This window comes from Haemorhous mexicanus, chromosome 3 (genome assembly GCF_027477595.1).
Source record: "Haemorhous mexicanus isolate bHaeMex1 chromosome 3, bHaeMex1.pri, whole genome shotgun sequence".
Classification (NCBI taxonomy): Eukaryota; Metazoa; Chordata; class Aves; order Passeriformes; family Fringillidae; genus Haemorhous; species Haemorhous mexicanus.
Window position 1 is genome coordinate 81548336 of NC_082343.1, and position 16910 is coordinate 81565245.

A 16910-nucleotide genomic window follows, 5' to 3' on the forward strand; every position below is an offset into this window, starting at 1 on the left:
AGGAAGTGATGTGTGGGGCACAGCATCCATCTGACTTTCTGGGCACTCACTAGCTCAAGAGAGAGTGGATGTACACCCAAGAGCACCATACAGACATGGCTGGCCCCAAGAGCTGTTTGTTGGTAGCACTCCTACGAGTCTTCTCCAAACACAGGCCCATAAGTGACAGCCTCTGCTCAATTGTCATACCACATAGACCCAAACATACCCCACATATCAGAACATCTGTCTAGAGGTCAAGTTCCTCTTTTGAACTTAGTGAACATAAAGTTGATTCTTCCAGCAGTAGGGAAGGAGCTCCCAGAAGCCCACACCCCTACAAAGCACAGACAGGGAGAAATGCCTCATCCTGGGCTGTCTGGTCCAGAGCACTGATCACCATGAGCTCTCTGGGATATCAGTTATGGTGCCCAAGGCTTCCCTGTGATTTGGGGTTGTCAAACAGCTGGATCTCCCCACATTACAAAATGGAAGAATCAGGACAATACTGTCTGGGTATCAGGTCCCTGATGGGCTCATAACTTTTCTAATGTTTCTCTTCTGCAAATGATCTTATTTCAAAAATCTCCATGCACTGATTGTCAGAAACCATTTACTACCAAGAACAGCACAGACATGGACTGAAAGCTCAGACTCTGGCTGAAATAGGGATGATCAAGACATATTCATGACAGCAAGGCTGCTATGAAATAAAATTATCCTCTGGAATAGCTCTAGACTTCAAATATTTAGGGCCAGAAAATTAATGCTAACTAAATTCTGATCCATGCAATCAAGCAACAGCAACAAGGCAGCAGGGCCATTTTAGATCCATGTGCTGGGAAAAAGAAAATGACCTAACTAATGCAGATGCTCTTTTGCATTGATTATGTCCTCTCCTCCCTCCAAAAGCCTGTCAACAAAAGTTGGCAATAAGACAAATATAACTGAGATGTTTGAGAAGATAGCTCATCAACAAGAACTATTCACATGTTCAAGTCATCAACAAACAATTCTGCTGGCAAAACTAACCAAATTTGGCAGGTGAAGCCTTTTTTGCTCTTGGGACTATGCTTGAAACTAATGATTTGCAGTCATAAGCCCAGTTGGACACATCACTACCTCAAGAAGTTTAATCAGTGAAGACATAATCTCTGTTTAGGATTATTTGGACAGATTTTTCTCTCCCCAAGGAGCCATTAGGAGGCAGGAAGTAAGTGTCCACACAGTGACTGGTGTAGGGATCTGACTGATAGGAAGGAACCTCCAACCAGGAGGTGGGAGTGGAAAGGCATTTAACAGAAAATGTTCATTTTCATTTATTTACATTTTGATAGCTTGTGCATATGCAGAGATTTGATAATTTTAAGGAACTTCAAATAAAGGACAGGAAAAGTAGCTGATTTATCTTACGGTCTCTTGTGGAAATTCTTCTCTGTGGTGACCAGTGACAGGACTGGAGGGAAGGTTTTACGATGCATATCAGGGAAAGGTTCTTCACCCAGAGGGTGGCTGGGCACTGGAACAGGCTCCCTGGGGAACTGATCACAGAACCAGGTATGACAGAGTTTAGGAAGCATCTTGATGACACTCAAGCACATGGTGTGATTTTGGGGTGATCCTGCGCAGGGCCAGGAATTAGATTTCAGCGATCCTTGTAGGTCCCTCCCTAATCAGGATATTCCATTGGATGGTCCTTGTGGTCCCTTTCCCATTCAGGATAGTCTATGTCAGCATATCATTACCAATTCAGGCAAGCAGAAAAACTTGCATAAACCCTGAACAACTGAGCTCTATCCCATTCACAAAATAAAAGCATGAAGAAGAGAGCAGCTGAAGTTGTCCATGATTACACACTTTTGAAAATACAAGCAGTTCCAATGGCTCCTAAACACAGACTTGTGATAAAAATTTTACATGCATTTGTTAAAATTTTTATCTCATGCTCTAGCAACACCCTGTGATTAATTCCTACCTTCAGGAACTATGTGGATCTTATATTTTTGTCCTGATTTAACTATTTTTTTCATAAATGGAGCACAGTCACAGGTTGGTGGTTTTTTTCCCCCCAAAGCAGACTGGGTTGGATTTGAGGAGATGGGCACGGGAGCACACAAATCTTAAGAAACTCCCCCCAGGCTTCTGGCTACCTGTTGATAGTCCATCCTCTCTCCAATCATGTCACACAATGTCTGTAATAATACATTAATGCAGTGTAAACACAGTGTTTCAACGCTGCAGTCAGTGCTTTCTCTTACACAAAGTACTCAATCTAAAGGAGAAAGTAAGCCAATTACTAGTTAAAGAAATAGAAATAAAGCATTATTTTCTCTCCCTTTTGCCTTGTTAGGTGCCCCCCAAGCTTACCATCCTCCTTGTGCAACCTCCTTTCTTATCACAACACAGTTACCAGTAATTCAGATTTTCCCTCTGCAACCCTGATCATCTTACCCAAATCTCACAGTAATCTCACAGCCCTGATCAGGTGTGACCACGCACCTTGGTACTCACAGAGTCCAAAGCCATCTTGGTGCTGCTGCACAGCTTCTTCCTGTTTATGAACAGAGGTATGTGTGTGCTCAATTATAACTGCCTTGCTACTGAATCACTGAAAGATACAGGACAGCAGTTGAGTATGGAAATTTCTAGGAATAAGACATCTTTCTTGTGCTGCTGAACTCTCTTTCTGAAATGCTTCTGAATTAGTGAGTTGAAGGATCCATTTTTTATTGTATTCACCAAGCTAGATGCATGCTGATTCTGGGTAATGAGATCTCTTCATTCAAATTCCTAAACGTGTAAAACGAGCTACATGTTATTGCATTTCTTTGTAATATAATCAGTTACATATCTGTGTGTGTAAACTATTGTTCACCTGCATTTTTTACCTGTAGTATGCAGTGATGGAAGATGGTTAATCAGAGCAGTTGCTGCATTCTCATTGAAGAAGGCAGCTGACAACCTGGTTCAGCTCACAGCAAGCATGCCAACGAGACTTACAAATGATCATTGTTGACACACTGTTAATGCTTAGTCACGATATTTACTGTGCTCTGTGTGAGATAATGACATGTTTGAACCTACACCTTTGCTAATAATATGGGGTTCATGGCATATTTCAGAAGGAACAGGATGAGGAAGGTATCGTTCTTTGTTCATTGTTGTTTCAGCTAAGTGAGAGGAATCATGTAGGGCATTGACTGGAACAGTTCAGTGTAAAGCCTTCACCCTTCCCAACTAATGCTGAACTAGTTGTTGATGTGATTAACTGGTGATCTAGATATTGTAGGATGACAAGAAATGTCCATGCATGGAAAAATCTTTGTTTTATTACAGCATTTCTTGCATCTCCTCGGGCAGCCAGTGTTCATTATTGTCTGAAGCAGGATACCAGACTTAATCAGCTTGTCCTTGCACAGCAACCTCCATGCTCCCATAAACATGGAAAGTGCATTTCAGCTTCTCCCTACCAGACTGGATGCAGTGTCTGTCTGAATACTCACCAGACTGCTCGCTCCTTGCAGCCTCCACAAAACTAATTCCATTCTTCCCATACTTGCAGCACAGTGCTGCAGTCTGTCTCCTTCTCCATGATCCCAGGCTTCCAGCAGAGCTGACTGGGAAATCTTCAATCAGCAAAGTGAGTGGTCTGGAAAAGCAGAGAGGTGGAAATGTGAAAAGAAGTCAAGGAGGTGTAGGGGTTGTCTTATCCACCATGGAACCAGCTGCAGGATGGCTGTTTATGTTGTGCTTTGTCATCCATGAGGCTCAGAGTGGTGTCCCTCCCATCCAGCATGAAGAATGAGTTCTCTAATCCATCAGAGCCAAATAAACTTTGTGTGCCTGTATTTAACAAGAGCAAAGAGTGACAGTGTCACTTTTGATTGCAGGCTGAAACACAGCTGTTTTCACTAAAGCCCAGTTAATTATGTTAGGAGTGAGAGTCACAAGACCTCTGATGAAAAAGGAAACGGAAGCATACTCTGAGAATATAAGGCTCAGATCCTAAGAACAGGATGGGGTTGTGTTTATGTAGGTAGGTAGGTAGGTAGGTAGGTAGGTAGGTAGGTAGGTAGGTAGGTAGGGAGGGAGGGAGGGAGGGAGGGAGAAATGTGATTCAGATGTTTTTATGAGGCAGATCCATATAACTACAAACTGGGTAAAGTTGCCCGATTTCTGTGTGGTTCCATTGTGTTTTTGGGAATTGTCACAACCCAGATGCTGTACTGGAGAGGAAGAAGTTGACTTCCCTCCCAGGGGAAGTCCAGCTTGTCATGTAACAGCACCCATATTTTCCCAATCAAAAGCTGCACCAGTCACTTTAACAGGAATGGGAGAGCCACACCCCATTTGCAGAAAATAGAGGGTATTGCAACAAACACCTCTTAAAAAAATGCACAGCTCATAATGGCTGCAGGGCGCAGCAGGCCAGTTTCTATCCTTCAATTAGTGATCTTCCAAATGACTCACCAGTGAGCATTGCATCAAAGACCTGCAATCTGCAAGGGCCATATCTAAGTATTCATTGACAGGACTGGTAGCACCACTTTTTTGAAGGTTGCCCAACTTCTCTTTATAAGGTCCCATTTTCTGTTTCCTTACATCTCTGCCAACCCTTTATCAGTTCCAGCTCACAAGTTTCAAGCTTAGTCCTGCCAACAGCTCTTTGTTTGCTAGTTGGGTTTGATGATTTGGTTTGTTGGAGTTTGGGGCAGATATCTTATTTTGTGTATAATCACTTTAGCTGTTTCCAATAGATATTTGTCAAAAATAAAGACACAAAGAAAGAAGCAAACAAAAACAATAGAAAAAAATGTTGTGGATTTCTTCCTATAATTGCTCCTTGTGGCAGAGAGCTAAAATTTGTCAGGCAGATGGTCCTCAGGTCATGAATCTGCCAGGAAAGCCCATGCTAATGATGTTTTAGCTAATCAGATTGCAAACATCCTGAAGCTTGGTCTTTCCATTCAGCTACTGACTGACCGTGTCACACTGTGACAACATCATCAGGAACAGCATTTGACCATCTCAAGAGAGGAGAACTAAACTGAACAGGGCACAAGTATCAGGTGTGAGGAAGCAGGCTTGCAGGCAAGAACCTGCCATCAGTGTGTAGTTGCAGTCATTGAGTGATCCACTCATTCCCTGAAAAAGCTAAAAACTATTAGGACCAAATCAAGAGAACAACCTGTGAGTGAGCCTGTTGTTGCTATCTGTTTCTGTTATCAGTTTTCTGTAAGTACAGCAAAATGAGCCCTGCCAATTTGTACAAACTAATTTAGAAAAGGCCCTAAGTAATTTCTGGAGATTAATACATTATGGATGCTCCAGGTAAATATGTGGGAAGGATAGGCATGTGACTGTTGCTTGGGCTTGGGAGACTGTTTAACCAGAGAGCCACCATCAATCAACTAACCAATCAATCACTCAATTAGCATTGATTAATTAAAAGGAAGAAGAATGACAGCAAGGATACTGTAATCTTGTTTTCTGAACAATAAAACTGAGCATGTGTAAACTCCAATCATTACTGAGCCATAGGCACTGCAGTATGAGGTGTCTGGAGAGGGATCAGAGTGTGATAGGAATAGCCAGGGGGAAGAGAAGCTGTACCTTGGAGGAGGAAGATACAGCAGTGAGACCAGGCAACCATGTGAAAGTAACAGTAATAAAAGAGTATGGATGATAGAAGTTAGAGGCTAAAGCAAGGGAAAGGGAGCAAAGCAAGGGAGATATGCTTGGAGGGGGACCAGTCCAAGTGTACAAAGGGATCCTGTACACTTCCCACTCTCCTCCTTCAAGGACAGACACAGGGCTAGAGAAGCTTTTTCCTACTTCCCAAGCCTATCCCACCTGCCCCAAGGCATAATAGAGTGCCCTTGCCACTTCCAGACTGCAATAGGGAAAAGCCTGGGTCCCCGTTGGGGTACAAGCTGGCTCCCACAGCTGCACAAGGGTGCAATGGGATGTAGCCTGGACAGGTCCTTGCAGCACCAGAGGGCACCAGACAGCAAGGAGCAGGTGTTAACTGGGTCCTTGGGGCTGCAGAATTACAGGGGTAGGAACAGTGGGCTGAGTAGACAAAAGTAGACAGCAGGGGTGATACATCATGAGTATATGATGTCAGAGTGGCGATCTCAAAAAGCTTATCTACTTTTTTCATTCACTCCCTGTGACTGACTTGGAGTAAGTCTCAAAATACATGGCTTCTGGAATTTCTCTCTTTGCTCTGTTAAATCAAGAAAGTAAGACTACACTATAAATTCAACCTACCCTCTCTATTAACTCTACCTCACTGAACTGGACACGTCCATACCATTCTTCCCCCAAACGTGGCTTTGCAAAACCCTCTAGAGAAGAGGGAGCCACCAGAGTTTTTAACTTTGCAAGTGTGGTGAAACTTGTGCTGTTGGTCCATATGGTTAGCACTCATTTACACCCCTAGAAGCAAGAGACACGAGGTAAACTTTTCAGCCATTGCACCACCACTTGTAGCCCCCTCAGCCTAATGCCAAAGATACTACCACCTCTACTCCCCTGGCATCTGTCACTGAAGTCATTGGTCTCAGTTGGTTTCCTGCCCTCTGTTAACAAACCTGGTGGCAAGAAGACCCAGAGGCACTCCCTGTGACACAAATCTCTGCACTAATATGATCATTTGAACCCTGGAAAAAATCAGGCTTCCTTTTTTCCTCTGCATCCTTGTGCTCTGAAATTAGATTTTCTTAGATGTAGGGTAATTAATATGAGTCCTCTTCTCAAAAAGAGCACATCAGGCTACACACTTGACTCTTCAGCTGCAAGCTGAGAGAAGTATTACAGCCTTCCTACACAGCTGGCTCAAAACCCAGTCTCAGGACTCTAATGGACTTGAAGAGAAGCAGCTGTGGCCAAAGCAGACTTCCAGCCTGGGAAACACTTGAAGGAAAGGAAAATACCCTACCTGGCATGATGATTTATGGATGTGTTCAGAGTAAGACTTTCAATTGTTCCCCAGCTACATAAATATCTTCCTCATTTTACCCTACAAATTAGATCCTTTAAATCCCCCGTGTAAGTTCTTTCCCACTAAACATTTTAGTCAGGCTAAAGGGGGTTTTATCCTTGAGTTTTGTCACAGTAACTGCTCAGAGCAATAGTGGCCTCCTTTGCAAAGGTCATTGCAGGGCCTTCCAGCTAAATTAGCTGCTTTAGGTCTGACAGCCCCTCATGTAAACTCACTTTCCTACTGCTCAGCTTGAGTTTCATAGCAAGCTGGGCCACCAAGAGTGAAAGGATGTTATCCACCAATCACACCAGAGATTAGAAACACCTTGTTCTGGAAAGAAAACTAAGAAAAATATGAGGATGTGAATAGAAAATAGTACAAATAGAAAAAAGTATTCAGAAAACCTTGATGTGTCATCCTAATCATCTTCCTATTCGTGAATGTACTTGAAACCTCTTACAAGGTTACGATAAGGAGCTGCTCACCAGTGTTACAAGAAGACAAAGCGTTCTGTTTTTTTCCAAGCAGCAAGTTACAACATGAAAGCGAACGTAGTGTGCAGAACACTTTTCACCTCCACGTTCCCATGCAGAACTGTATTTTCCCTTGATAAATGAAGAACTACGTCCTACAGCTGTGCTACATATTTCAGACTAACAAGGGCAGAAGTAAGGTCACACCAATTCTAGAACGCTGTCTATTAAGACAAAGGGGCTCAGGCTTGTGTCATGTGCTCTGTGTTTCATGCAGCATAGATTTAGACTATTTCCTTAATCCCTTGTTTTCCTGAGGACATGGCAACAGTTTATGTACACTAAAGTTAAAAACATGGCCAGCTTATGCATTTTTCCCTTCCTCTACCAAACATTATCTTGTTCCTTTAAACCTAGCTTAACCTTACTTTGCTTCCTGTTTCTTCAGGACACATACACCAACAAGAGAAGTGAAAGCAACTATTTCTGTTTCTTTCGACTGCTCTGAGCAGTTCCTGAATGCCTGAAATTGAATAAGAGCCAGAGACACCTCCAAGAAGATGAGTGAATCTCTAGTTCCAGTTCAAAACAAAGGGATCCTTGAAATAAACCTCTGGTGCAAAATTTCTTGTCCTCATCTAGTAACAGGAGTCTGATCTGCTGCCAGCGATGTATGGCAAGAGCTGAACAGTAAACTTGGGAATCATGTCACTGATCACCTGCTGTCTAAAAAATTCAGATGGTCATCTAGCCCTCCTCAGCACACAATGCAGACAGACAGGCAAAAAGAGTACATCACATCCCTTTTATTCCTACTTTGGGCTGGTACAGATTGTTCCTGGAAGGCGTCTCTTTGTCTCCATAGGGTGTGAAGACTGGTATGAGCTAGATGCTGAGCTATCACGCTGGGGTTAGGTGAGAGGCACTGAAATCATCTTAACAGCTATGTTTATCTGGGTCTTTTGTCCATCGGGGCATTTATATCTAGGATCTCCTGATGCTGTCAATTTCAAGGCATTCCAAGGACTGATAGTGGTGTCTCCAGTGATCTCACATCTCTGTTGCTTTCTGCCTGTTTTTGTTTTCAGGAAGTTACTTCCCTTCAACCATGAACATGACTCTAGAATTACAAAGACGATGGAAGAAAAAAAGGGCAGGTTTTCTCTCCCCCACTCTTAATGGCATCTGAAAAATGTCCAAAAGCTGCTCTTAAATGAGTAGCTCTGTGAGCAATGTAACTGGTGACTCCTGATTTCCTATGGATTCCTGTTTACAGTTAAATTCTCTGGTGCTTAATAATGTACAAATGCCAATTACAGCTTCTCTGGCACTTGGAGAGGTCATAATGATCCACTCCCACATAAAGTGTCTGGTGTCACATATGAGTTCTGCCTGGGCCTTTCCTCCAGTGAAGGCATACACATTCCATGTCTCTTCCAGAGAGACATCTATTTTTCTGACTGGAATTGAGTGTGAGTTCAAAGACCCGAGTGGAATGACAGCAAAACAAAGCCAGTCTTCCAGCAGGCAGCAAGCCTCTTGAAAACTCCAAGAGAATCCATTTATACTGTAAGGAAGTAAACTGAGAATGGAAATACTTTTCCCTCTGTACAACTTTCAATGAAAACTTCTCTTCACCTCTGCCTCTTTTTCCTGTTACATCACACCTCTGAAGGCACAGACCTGGCAGATGGCAAAAAAAGAGTAGTTGCTTTTGTTATTATTTAGATATAGAGCACCTTAATGTATGCTAGTAACGGCTAAGTTGGGTGGAGAAGCTTCCTGATGGAAAATTGTACCTCCCTTTGGGGAAAAAAAAAAAAAAGAAAGAAAGAAAAGAGGTGGTACTTGGAAAGATAAAGGGCAATTCAGTCCTTTGAATGCTCATATCATAAAACTGAATACGAAATAATTACCATAAATGAGGCAACTAGTTCCTACACCCTCTGCAACCTGGATGACATCCTTCTGTGTCATCAAAATTAAAGTTACTTGCAGAAAACACCTCACTTACTGCCTTATCTCAGTTACCCAAGCTCACACATACAAAATAAGTAGACCAAAGTCTTCTAAATTGGTTCTCTCCACATAGAAATTCAACTCTGCAAGGATTTTAAGTCTATTTCTTTCTCCAAAACTACTGGCACTTGTATAGGCGTGATTTTATCCCTAAACAGGGTGTTCCTTAGGCTCTTTGCCAATTTAATTGGCTTATTCATATCCTTCCCTTCCAGATTACCTCAGGGTGATTTACATGTTGGAGGCCTATAAACACTGATGAATCAGTACATGAAAACCAAAAACATTGTTCCGTGTCTGACAGGGTCCTCACTAGTTTTTGCCCCCAAATTAATTGTTCTCACTAGAACAATCTTATGTGTCATCGACCTCTGACATCATTCTAATGCTATGCAGAAAAAAGAGTTGCTAAAATACAATGGCACTACTGTAATTTGTTTTTTACCAGTGTTTCCAGGTACTCTGTAGGAGCAAGCAACAGGTGAGGTTTTCAAATGGGAAGATACAGATGTTCGCAGTCTGGCTTCTTCAGTTGACTGGTCATTTTGAAGACTGTCTCCTTCTGATTTTCCATCAATAAATAACCATGACTGAGCTCTAAAGAAATGCAAATACAAAGACAATTTAGTTTCCTCCCTCTGAGAAACATAACTTTTGTTGTAGCAGTTCAACATCTACACTAATATGGCCTTATTTAGAAAGAGTTGGTGGACTTCCACTGAATTCAAAACAATTTCCTTCACATGTTAAACATGAACTACATCTCTAGGAAATATTTTGCAGGCCAATTAAGGACAACTTTACCTTTACCAGATACAGAAACAAGCAAATATTTCTATTCATGAATAAAGAAAGAGGTGAAAGAGGTTCATTTTGCCTTTTTGTCAATTAAAGTCTTAGACTTGCATGTATCTCCTTTTTGTGACATGAACAATTTCATGGAACCATAGAATGGTTTGGGTCAGAAGTCACCTTAAAGATCATCTAGTTCCAAGTCCACTAGACCCCATCCAACCTGGCCTTGACAAAATGGTTTTGATAAAATGCACTAGAAAGCTTTATAGAACTTCTCTATAAAGCTGTATACTTCTCTACAACTTTGGTAACAATTTAATATATTTTGCCTCAGTATTCTCACAAAAAGCAGTCACTCCATCACCCTCTAGGGAATTACTATATCCCATATTCAAACACATTACATTTCTTCCTTACATTGAATGTCCCTGCAGTGCCTTTCCTAAGCAAGCTCCTTGCTTCTAGACCAGAGCTATTACTGGCTATACAGCCACAAATGGAAATACAGCACCTTTCCAATAAGTTCCTATTTTGCTTTCCAAAAAAATCTCCATGCCTAACACCCATCTCCCTAAGATCATCAACCAGCACTTTTTAATCCATATCGCAGTAAGATTTCCGTAATGTCTTTAAAAGCCACAGATTGCTTCATAAGGCAGTCCTCACCATTCTGGTAACTTGCTTTCACAAGGATTTCTGCATATCAGATGCGAATAAACTCAGTACTCCTAATAACAGAGTCCATCCACTTGAATACCTGCTGGAGGATGAACAATTCTCAACCATTACAACTGAAATATTTCAAAGTCCAGCACTTTTAAAACAGTGCAAATGCCTTAAAACTAGTTTCCCTGTTTGCACTGGCAGTTGTGGTTACAGGTGTCATGCACTTATTAGCTCTGCTTAGATATTAAAACTTGCACAGAAATTCACTCATATTTGCATTCACTGACTGTGTTTATCTACAAAAAATCTACATTTGTCATGCCCACATTGACTGTATACAACATGTTCATACAGAAATTCCAAGCAACAACAAAGAATTATTACAGTCCTTATATGTAAATGCAAGTGAGCCACTGCATGAAGCTTTTAATATATAATACAGGAAAGCAAATGTGTAATGAAATGGTGGGAAGACTGAGGGGTGAACTCCCTAGAATTAAAGCACACATATATACATTATTTTTTAAACAGCTGGAATGTTTCATTCCTACTGAGTGCTTTAAAAACACAAACCAGTAAATAGAATTCAGGTCTCACAAGAAGTCCATTTCAGGGCTGGATCATTTAGAGTAATAGAGAAGCATTGCCTAATGTGAGGGAAATAAACGGAGCCCACACTCTAGACTCATTGCAGGAAAGTGGAGACCTGGCAGCCCTTTGAATTCCTCCTCTTTGATCCACAATGAAAAAGGATAATAAGGGTGTACTTACTTGCCCTTGTCTAGTTTTCACTTTCTTCAAGAAAAGGAGCTATGCTGATTCAGGGCTCTAGCTGTGGCCCGGGAGAATTTTTGTCCTTATACTCCCCACACATTAAAACCACTTTTTAAAAGTTCTCAAGATTGTCTCTCCCTTTCCTTAATTCAATCAATTCTAGTAACAGACGCTTCTTTGTTGCTTGTCACCAAAGTATTTTAAGCACTTTGAATCCTGTCTCATTTTAGTCTTGTTTCTAAAGGAGTCAGATCTGGCTTTCAGCTCTTTGTTTTTCTTTCACAACCTTATTGAACGAGTTGCGCTCCTCTGCGTTCACTTCAAGGATGCCACATTTTCTTTTGTCATGATACCTCTCACACTGGACTGTCTCAAACGATAAAATGCAAAAATAAAACTATAATTTCCATTTATTTTTTTTAATAGCATCCCTATGGCTGTGGGTTTCAGATAATCACTCAAAAGGACATGCTGGGGGTCACAATGCAGAAAATGGGGCTAAACCCTTGCAAATTGTAGCTCAGGAAAGAAAAGCAGTGCCTTTTATTCAGGAATGTTCAGGTCATTACTCTCTATTTACACCTTATGCAACAGGGATTGAAACCTGCAGTAGGTCTGGCCTGCTCATCCACAGTGGGCTCTCCTTCCTATAACATTAAGTGTAAGCTTGTGTTTTGCGAGCATGGGTATTGTAGGGAAAACCTGCTCCTGCTTCCACCCTAACCAACAGGAAAACAAAACAGACTAGGAGTCAGAGCTTTCCTTTCTTTACTTTTATTTAAATGTCAGTGTTTTATGTGGTTGTTTATTAAATAATAATAATACAATAATGCCCAGAGGTTCCAATTAAGACCGGGAAGTCGCTGCAGTGGGATTGTGCAAAGGCGGAGGAAGGGACGGCGGGCTGGGAATTGGATGGCTCCCCAGCGGTAGGGAGCAGGGGCTGGGAGCTGGGACTGCTCCCAGCGCTCCCCGCCACCGGCAGCACCCAAGCCTTTTGTTTGCGTGGGAGTTTGATGCTACTTTGGTTTTGGGGTTTTATTCATTTGGGGTTTTTTTTAATGTCAATACACAGAGCAACCAGGAAGACGTACAAAGAGGTTTTCTTCAAAGTAGCTGAGGGAAAAAGAAGAGTGTATGTAGCTGTATATGCTAATTCTTATTAATTAAAACCAGAGTGCTGTGCTGGAGCTGTGCACTGGCTTTATTAGCTAATATTAAAACAAAGGGATGATCGCCTTCCACAGAAATTTTGCCTTGGCAAAGCTCTATTTGCTGCAGCAGAGCTACTCCTCACTTCACACCAGTGTGAGCACAGGATCAGGCCAGGAGCCCTCAGGAAGGAATCAAAAGCTGAAAACAAAAGGACAAACAGGAGGCACAATCCAAGGGATGGAATAAGAACAAGCATGTTGCTTTTGGCAGAAAGCAACGGCCAAAAATTAGTTGTGTAGTCAGTCTCTTGCTCAGTTCTTTTTGTTTTGTTATGAAACAGGATTTGTTTTTTTTGTAGAAGAATCAGATATATTTCAGAGAAAAATCTGAGCTGGATAGATCTTATGGCAAAAGTACATTCTATGGGGATATTGGAATGAAGGCAGTGTGGATTTGGTTCACAAGATGGGTGCAGTTGTTCCAGGCTTAAAGAAAAAACGGCAGCACGAGTGAAAGTCCTCTGAGGAAACTGGAAGAGGGAATGAAGAAGGGAAGGAAGTTATTAGAGGGAGGCTGGACTGGACCAGAATGTGTGGGATTGACATTAACCCCAAATTAATGCATCAGCAGAATGCCAGGCCCCAAAGGTGAAGCCTGAAACCAAAGTGATGAATAACCCAAGAACGTCCAAGAAGGGGTGCAAAGGTGAGGAGATGCTCCTGGTTAGTGAGGAAAAAGGGTGAGGAGGGCAGTGAAAACTTTGTCTCCTGAAATGTGAACAGGGAGACCCTGAACTGTGGGTGGAAAGGAGAAACTAAAGATTCCCTGGGAGAAATTTCTAGAAAGCTGGTAATTTATGAGCATCTTCAGGCTAGAGGTGACCTAAGTCTGGGGAAGAATTTTGGAAACAAGGTCTGAGCTGGGGAAACAGGTCATTGGAAATACTTCACAGAAGAACAACCATGACCTAAAACTAGCTTTTATATGAGAGGGAAAAAGGAGCATATCAGCTTGAAGGATGACAGAATTAGCAGTGGTGGTGGAGAAAGGACAAGGAGTGGGTTTGCCAGCAGAAGATGGGTGCTGTCTTTTGTTTTATGAATAGAAAAGGTATGCTAAGTAAGAAGTACTGTACAAGATTGGCAGAGGGGAACGGAGGGGTGATTGATCAGAGGAGGAGAAGTAGGTTAAGCCATAGGTGTGTTTAGATGGTAGAGCACACATACATAGCACCTTGCTTGGGAGACCAAGGAGCATCCTGGAGGTCAGCTGCAGCAGGCAAGAAGAAGTTTTTGAGAATAAAATGTAGCCAGGTACTATCTGAAAGAACAGAAAGATGGATAAGACAGGCAAGATAGTGACAGAGGAGTTGAACACTTAGTAAAAGATCTGAAAAAATAGGAGTTTTAACTCAAGTCCCCAGTTCTTCATTGTTTGATGCAGAAAATTGAGCTTAATACAAGCAAAATTTCCAGCTGGCTTCCACACAAAATTTCCAAAGAGGCAACAAGGGAAAGTACTTGCCCATTTTTTATGTGTTGCAAGTAAACTGAATGAACAGTGTCTCACACCTCCTCCTAGTTCTGAAGAAGTCAATAGGAGATTAGATAGCTTAGTTGTCACTCTGTCCCATGCTGGCTTGTTCACTAACATACTGGCACAGAAGAAAAACTGACCTTTACCATATCTCAGCCTGACACAGCTGTGTAAGTTCACAGAGGATCCAGGCTCTAGTCCACTGAAAAAGTGGAGAGATGTTCACAGCTCAGCATTTTTTACTTTAATGGCTCTTAATTTACATGTTCAGTATTACTCACCTTATTAATACTTGGCCTGTAATTTTTTTTACCATTCCAGTTCTATATTTTTAGTTGACTCAATTCTACACTCCAATTAATATGCAATACCATGCTGCTCCTTTACCCTTAGAATCAATTATGAAAAGTTCTTTTACAAAGATGTAAGAGAACACTTTTGAAAAAAAAAAAAATCTTTTTATAAGAAGTACAGTTTTCCTTCCTGCTAAAGTACTGTACCAGTTTTTAAGATCAATAGCAAAGCAGAGTTTAACATGGTGCAGTGTTTGTCCAAAATCCAGGCAGGGAAAATTATATGTGAAGTTTAAAAATGTGAATTCTTAACAATAGTAAAAGGGAGGTAGAAAGCCAATAGGGACAATGTAAAACATTTGTGTATAAAAATCTTTGACATTGGGGGGTAAGGGTATTCAGGACATGGTGATATAAGGCAATCCTTCTCTACATTGCAGTAGCATTTTCAGTATCTTATGACACTGCCCTCCTTTTTTTGGTGATCCTACACAAGGTTGTGACTAACAAGAGATAGAAAAGATTACTGATCCATGCTTTGCTAGTTGATGCTTTCCTGAAATCATTGAGGTAATAGCAGTAATCAGAGCTGCAAAATTTTACTCAGTGCTTCCTAATTATTCTATATCCAGGTCTGTTAGCACAATTCATGCATATACACCAGTGAGTTTAGTAATTTTCTTTTTATAGCTTCAATATATTATTCTGAATATAGGTGAACTGACTCAAATGGGTTATTCCTGCTTCATATCCTTTCAAGTTGTCACATTTTAACTCCAGCCAGCAACTAAGCACCACACAGCCACTCCCCTGGTGGGATGGGGGAGAGAAATGAAAAGGTAAAAGTGATAAAACTCATAAGTGTTTTCTGAGATAAAGACACTTTAATAGGCAAAGCAAAAGCTGTGCATGCACGCAATGCAAAGCAAGAAGTCATTCCCTGCTTTCCGTGGGCAGGCAGGTGTTCAGACACCCCCAGGAAAGCAGGGCCCCATCACATCCAACAGTGACTTGGAAAGGCAAATAGTGCAACTAGGAATTTCCACCCACCACTTCTTCCCCAGCTTTATATGCTAAGCATGAAGCCATATGATGTGGAATGCCCCTTTCAGCAGTTGGGGTCAGCTGTCCTGGCTGTGTCCTCTCCCAGCTCCCTAAGCACCCCCAGCCTCCTCATTGGTGGGATAAGAAGCAGAAAAGACCTTGATGCTATGCAAGCACTGCCCAGCAAAAATGAAAATATCCCTGTACTATCAACACTGTTTTGGTCACAAATCTAAAACTTATCCCACATCCCACTGAAAAGAAAATCAACTCCATCCCAGTCAAAACCAGCACACCGGTAAAATGTTTAATTCCAGTTTGCTGTTGTCATTTTGTATTACAAAACTTCCTGGGTTATTCTTAATAGTCTTGTGTCACCAAAAACATCAAAACCATAGAATCCCTTTTTATAAAAATACTAAGCCTTACCTAAAGCCCACCTAACCTGCAACTAAAGATTGGGGTTTATTTTCACCCATACTGATGCTACTGGAAGACTGTTCTTTAAACTCATTCCTCTGACACATACAAATCTTCCTCTTATTTCCAGTTTGAGTGAGGTAACTGACAGTTCCTGTATTACAACATAGTCTTCATCACTAAAATAGATCTCCTGAACTTATTTTTTCCTTGCGCTTTTAGGGGAAAATCCTAGAATTCAATAATTTGTAGGGGCACTAACATTCAAATAACAACACTTTAATTTCCTGGGGCTAATTTTTCCCTTTTTTAAATATTGTTCTAATTGGCTCATTTACCTTTTCCTATACAAATTGTGGTCTTAATTAATCTTTTCTGAATATGTGTAACTACATACAGTATTTTAGGGGAAATAGGTGTTTTGAATGTCTTTTATATTGGGAAATATACTTCTGTACTTCTGTTGGCAATACCTTAGTAGCTCAAGCCTAAGAAACAGATTTGTCCTATTGAAAGTCAGTGCATATTACAGGTTCAGGTCATAATTTTTGATACAGTTTATCTAAAGAAGCAGAGCTGACCTTCACTGACCTCTGCCTTTCATTCCTGTTCCCTTGTATCCTTTCCCTTTGGCCAGCACCATCTACATTGCTATATAGCAAAGCGGACTGAGAATTTATTCCAGTTTTCTTTCAGCTGTTTTTTCCACCTTACAATTCCTGTACTAACCTCCATTTTTTTAATCAGCTTAACCAATCCCTTCTCACT

The 16910-nt window shown here is 41.3% G+C and overlaps 1 long non-coding RNA gene across 1 annotated transcript; it reads right to left on the reverse strand.

Moving 5' to 3' along the window:
- Positions 1 to 1974: 1974 nt before the first annotated feature.
- On the reverse strand, positions 1975 to 10051 carry LOC132325304 (uncharacterized). Its single transcript, XR_009485872.1, has 3 exons — positions 9905 to 10051; positions 3483 to 3628; positions 1975 to 2530 (listed from the first exon to the last, which is right to left on the reverse strand). It is a non-coding gene; the product is annotated as an uncharacterized LOC132325304 (long non-coding RNA).
- Positions 10052 to 16910: the final 6859 nt, after the last annotated feature.